The sequence below is a fragment of the Arachis stenosperma genome, chromosome 4 (genome assembly GCF_014773155.1).
Source record: "Arachis stenosperma cultivar V10309 chromosome 4, arast.V10309.gnm1.PFL2, whole genome shotgun sequence".
NCBI lineage: Eukaryota > Viridiplantae > Streptophyta > Magnoliopsida > Fabales > Fabaceae > Arachis > Arachis stenosperma.
This window is the reverse complement of record NC_080380.1, coordinates 53,702,001-53,708,246: the sequence shown is the minus strand read 5'-3', so window position 1 is coordinate 53,708,246 and position 6,246 is coordinate 53,702,001. Positions and strand designations below refer to the sequence as shown.

The window sequence follows — 6,246 nt, the reverse complement described above, 5'->3', positions numbered from 1 at the left end:
ACCGACAACCACTTCCGTTCTACCTTAGACCGGGCGCATATCTCCTGGATTCCTTAATCAGAATCTTCGTGGTATAAGCTAGAATTGATGGCGGTATTCATGGGAATCCGGAAAGTCTAACCTTGTCTGTGGTATTCCGAGTAGGATTCCGGGATTGAATGACTGTGACGAGCTTTGATGAGCGGATAATTTGTACGCTTTTTGGCATTATTTTTAGTATGTTTTCAGTATCTTTTAGTTAGTTTTTAGTATATTTCTATTAGTTTTTAGTTAAAATTCACTTTTCTGGACTTTACTATGAGTTTGTGTATTTTTCTGTGATTTCAGGTATTTTCTGGCTGAAATTGAAGGTTCTGAGCAAAAATCTGATCCAGAGACTGAAAAGGACTGCAGATGCTGTTAGATTCTGACCTCCCTGCACTCGAAGTGGATTTTCTGGAGCTACAGAAGCCCAATTGGCGCGCTCTCAACTGCGTTGGAAAGTAGACATCCTGGGCTTTCCAGCAATATATGATAGTCCATACTTTGCCCAAGATTTGATGGCCCAAACCGGCGTTCAAAGTCACCTCAAGAAATCCCAGCGTTAAACGCCGGAACTGGCACCTAATTGGGAGTTAAACGCCCAAACTGGCATAAAAGCTGGCGTTTAACTCCAAGAGGAGTCTCTACACGAAAATGCTTCATTGCTCAGCCCAAGCACACACCAAGTGGGCCCGGAAGTGGATTTTTATGTCATTTACTCATCTTTGTACACCTTAGGCTACTAGTTTTCTATATATAGGACCTTTTACTATTGTATTTTCATCTTGGAATCTGGGTAGCTATCTTTGAGTTTTATGCTATCTTAGATCATTGGGTGGCTGGCCATTCGGCCATGCCTAGACCTTGTTCTTATGTATTTTCAACGGTGGAGTTTCTACACACCATAGATTAAGGTGTGGAGCTCTGCTGTACCTCGAGTATTAATGCAATTACTATTGTTCTTCTATTCAATTCCGCTTGTTCTTTGTCCAAGATATCACTTGTTCTTCAACTTGATGAATGTGATGATCCGTGACACTCATCATCATTCTCACCTATGAACAAGGTGACTGACAACCATTCTTGTTCTACAAGCATATGAGGCTTAGTGAATATCTCTTGGATTTCTGATTGCATGATGCATGGTTGATCGCCTGACAACCGAGTGCTCGCCTGACAAACGAGCCAGCCATTCCGTGAGATCAGAGTCTTCGTGGTATAGGCAAGAACTGATGGCGGCATTCAAGAGAATCCGGAAGGTCTAACCTTGTCTGTGGTATTCTGAGTAGGATTCAATGATTGAATGACTGTGACGTGCTTCAAACTCCGAAAGGCGGGGCGTTAGTGACAGACGCAAAAGAATCACTGGATTCTATTCCGGCCGGACCGAGAACCGACAGATGATTAGCCTATGCTGTGACAGAGCATCAGGGACGTATTTTCACTGAGAGGATGGGAGGTAGCCACTGACAACGGTGAAACCCTACACAAGCTTGCCATGGAAAGGAGTAAGAAGGATTGGATGAAGACAGTAGGAAAGCAGAGAGACGGAAGGGAAGGCATCTTCATACGCTTGTCTGAAGCTCTTACACCAATGATATACATAAGTATCTCTATCTATATCTTTATGCTTTATTCATTTATCACTATACCCATTTGAGTCTGCCTGACTGAAATTTACAAGGTGACCATAGCTTGCTTCATACCACCAATCTCCGTGGGATCGACCCTTACTCGCGTAAGGTTTATTACTTGGACGACCCAGTGCACTTGCTGGTTAGTTGTGCGAAGTTGTGTTTATGCCATGGTATTGAGCACCAAGTTTTTGGAGCCATTACTAGGGATTATTTGTGTATTAAAAAGTATTGATCACAATTTCGTGCACCAAGTTTTTGGCGCCGTTGCCGGGGATTGTTCTTGTGTATGGACAACTGACGGTTCATCTTGTTGCTTAGATTAGGCATTTATTTTTTTTCGAAATTCTTGAAGATGAATTCTAGAGTTTCATGATGATTTGCTGAAATCTGGCTGGCTGTAAAGCCATGTCTAATTTCATTGGACCGAGGTTTCAACTTATCATCACAAGAGCTTGTTGATCTTGCTTTTGGAGCAGTGATCTGCTAAGGCTTGGCTGGCCTTTGGCCATGTCTAGTGTTTTGGACCGAAGCTTTCTTTGAAAGCTTGGCTGGCTGTGAAGCCATGTCTAATTCCTGGACCGGAGTCTTAGACTAGCATTGCACTGATTCCTGGAATTCTCATTAAGAATTTTGATATCTTTTTCCACTTAATTTTCGAAAATCACAAAAAAAAAATTTACAAAAACCATAAAAACCAAAAATATTTGATGTTTCTTGCTTGAGTCTAGTGTCTTATCTTAAGTTTGGTATCAATTGCATGCATTCATTCATGTGTCTTAAGGATCTTCAAGTAATTCTTGATGATTTCTTACTCTGATCTTTGAATTCTTTTGACTTGAGTGTTTATGTGTCTCATGTAGTGTCAGTAGTATACAAACTGCTAAGTTTGGTGTCTTGCATGCATTGTTATTTGATTCTTGTTGCATTTTGATTATTAAAAATCCAAAAATATTTTTAATTTGTGTCTTTTCAAGTCAATAATACAAAGAATTGAAGATTCAGAACATACTGCAGAGGAATTATACAGAAAAAGCTGGGCATTCAAAAATGCCCAGCAAAGAAGGCAGACTGGCGTTTAAACGCCAGCCTGGGTACCTGGTTGGGCGTTTAACGCCCAAAAAGGGTGCATTTTGGGCGTTAAACGCCAGAATGGATACCATTCTGGGCGTTTAACGCTAGGATGGTGCTAGGGGGAAGATTTTGTTTTTCAAATCAAATTTTTTTTCAAGTTTTCAAAGTTTTTCAAAATCAAATCTTTTTCAAACCATATCTTTTCAATCAAATGTTTTCAAAATCAATTTCTTTCCTTTTTCAAAGATACTTACTAACAATTAATGATTTGATTGAACATCACAAGATTGTTGCCTTTTCTGTTGAGAAAGGTTTAATGTTTCAAATCATATCTTTTCTTGTTAGGCAAGTCATTAATTTTTAAATCAAATCTTTTTAAAATTGTTTTCAAATCAAATCTTTTTTAAAAACTGTTTTCAAATCATATCTTCTCAATCACATCTTTTTTCAAAATAAGTTTTCAATCAAATCTTTTTAACTTCTAATTTCAAAATCTTTTTCAAAAATCACTTGATTTCTTTTTCACTTTGAATTTTCGAAAATTATCAATCAATTTTTCAAAATGTTTTCAAAATCTTTTTAATTGAATTTTCGAAAATTCTCTTCCCTCCTTCTCACATCCTTCTATTTATGGAGTACCACTCCTTCTCAATGCACAATTCGAACCTTATCTAATTAAAGTTCGAATTCTTCTTCTCCTTCTTCTTTCTATTTCTCTTTTCCTCTGACACCTCAAGGAATCTCTATACTGTGACATAGAGGATTCCACATTTTCTTGTTCTCTTCTCTTTCATATGAGCAGGAGCAGAGACAAAGGCATTCTTGTTGAAGCTGACCCTGAACCTGAAAGGACCTTGAAGAGAAAGCTAAGAGAAGCCAAAGCACAACTCTCTTTAGAGGACCTGACCGAATTCTTCAAAGAAGAAGAACTCATGGCAGCCGAAAATAACAACAATGCCAACAATGCAAGGAAGGTGCTGGGTGACTTTACTGCACCTACTCCTGACTTCTATGGGAGAAGCATCTCTATCCCTGCCATAGGAGCAAACAACTTTGAGCTTAAGCCTCAGTTGGTTTCTCTGCTGCAACAGAATCGCAAGTTTCATGGACATCCAATGGAAGATCCACATCAGTTTTTAGCTGAGTTCTTGCAAATCTGTGACACAGTCAAGACTAATGGGGTTGACCCTGAGGTCTACAGACTGATGCTATTCCCTTTTGCTGTAAGAGACAGAGCTAGAATATGGTTGGACTCTCAACCTAAGGATAGCCTGGACTCTTGGGAAAAGCTAGTCAATGCCTTCTTGGCAAAGTTCTTTCCACCTCAGAAATGGAGTAAGCTTAGAGTGGAAGTCCAAACCTTTAGACAGAAGGATGGAGAATCCCTCTATGAAGCTTGGGAAAGATACAAACAATTGATCAGAAAATGTCCATCTGACATGCTTTCGGAGTGGAGCATCATAGGTATTTTCTATGATGGTCTCTCTGAACTATTGATGAGCGGATAATTTGTACACTTTTTGGCATTGTTTTTAGTATGTTTTTAGTATGATCTAGTTAGTTTTTAGTATATTTTTATTAGTTTTTAGTTAAAATTCACTTTTCTGGACTTTACTATGAGTTTGTGTGTTTTTCTGTGATTTCAGGTATTTTCTGGCTGAAATTGAAGGTTCTGAGCAAAAATCTGATTCAGAGACTGAAAAGGGCTGCAGATGCTGTTGGATTCTGACCTCCCTGCACTCGAAGTGGATTTTCTGGAGCTACAGAAGCCCAATTGGCGCGCTATCAACGGCGCTGGAAAGTAGACATCCTGGGCTTTCCAGCAATATATAATAGTCCATACTTTGCCCAAGATTTGATGGCCCAAACCGGTGTTCAAAGTCACCTATAGAAATTTCAGCGTTAAACGCCGGAACTGGCACCTAAATGGGAGTTAAACGCCCAAACTGGCATAAAAGCTGGCGTTTAACCCCAAGAAGAGTCTCTACACGAAAATTGCTTCATTGCTCAGCCCAAGCACACACCAAGTGGGCCCGGAAGAAGATTTCTATGTCATTTACTCATCTCTGTACACCCTAGGCTACTAGTTTTCTATATATAGGACCTTTTACTATTGTATTTTCATCTTTTGATCATGTTTCTATGATTGAACCCTCTTTTGGGGAGGCTGGCCATTCGACCATGCCTAGACTTTGTTCTTATGTATTTTCAACGGTGGAGTTTCTACACACCGTAGATTAAGGTGTGGAGCTCTGCTGTACCTCGAGTATTAATGCAATTACTATTGTTCTTCTATTCAATTCCGCTTGTTCTTTGTCCAAGATATCACTTGTTCTTCAACTTGATGAATGTGATGATCCGTGACACTCATCATCATTCTCACCTATGAACAAGGTGACTGACAACCATTCTTGTTCTACAAGCATTCGAGGCTTAGTGAATATCTCTTGGATTTCTGATTGCATGATGCATGGTTGATCGACTGACAACCGAGTGCTCGCCTGACAAACGAGCCAGCCATTCCGTGAGATCAGAGTCTTCGTGGTATAGGCAAGAACTGATGGCGGCATTCAAGAGAATCCGGAAGGTCTAACCTTGTCTGTGGTATTCTGAGTAGGATTCAATGATTGAATGACTGTGACGTGCTTCAAACTCCTGAGGGCGGGGCGTTAGTGACAGATGCCAAAAGAATCACTGGATTCTATTCCGGTCTGATTGAGAACCGACAGATGATTAGCCTATGCTGTGACAGAGCATCAGGGACGTATTTTCACTGAGAGGATGGGAGGTAGCCATTGACAACGGTGAAACCCTACACGAGCTTGCCATGGAAAGGAGTAAGAAGGATTGGATGAAGACAATAGGAAAGCAGAGAGACGGAAGGGAAGGCACCTTCATACGCTTGTCTGAAGCTCTTACACCAATGATATACATAAGTATCCCTATCTTTATCTTTATGCTTTATTCGTTTATCACTATACCCATTTGAGTCTGCCTGACTGAGATTTACAAGGTGACCATAGCTTGCTTCATACCACCAATCTCCGTGGGATCGACCCTTACTCGCGTAAGGTTTATTACTTGGACGACCCAGTACACTTGCTGGTTAGTTGTGCGAAGTTGTGTTTATGCCATGGTATTGAGCACCAAGTCTTTGGAGCCATTACTAGGGATGGTTTATGTTTTGAAAAGTATTGATCACAATCTCGTGCACCAAGTTTTTGGCGCCGTTGCCGGGGATTGTTCGAGTTTTGAGCAAGCTTTTGGTCCGGTAACATCAGTGCCAAATTTTCGATCCGGCAACTGCACCAAGTTTTTGGCGCCGTTGCCGGGGATTGATCTTGTGTATGGACAACTGACGGTTCATCTTGTTGCTTAGATTAGGCATTTATTTTTTTTCAAAATTCTTGAAGATGAATTCTAGAGTTTCATGATGATTTGCTGAAATCTGGCTGGCTGTAAAGCCATGTCTAATTTCATTGGACCGAGGTTTCAACTTATCATCACAAGAGCTTGT

The 6,246-nt window shown here is 40.3% G+C and overlaps 1 non-coding gene across 1 annotated transcript; it reads right to left on the bottom strand.

Moving 5' to 3' along the window:
- Positions 1–4,066: 4,066 nt before the first annotated feature.
- Positions 4,067–4,170, bottom strand: LOC130978860 (small nucleolar RNA R71). The gene has a single exon (XR_009086470.1). It is a non-coding gene; the product is annotated as a small nucleolar RNA R71 (small nucleolar RNA).
- Between the last annotated feature and the right edge of the window lie 2,076 nt (positions 4,171–6,246).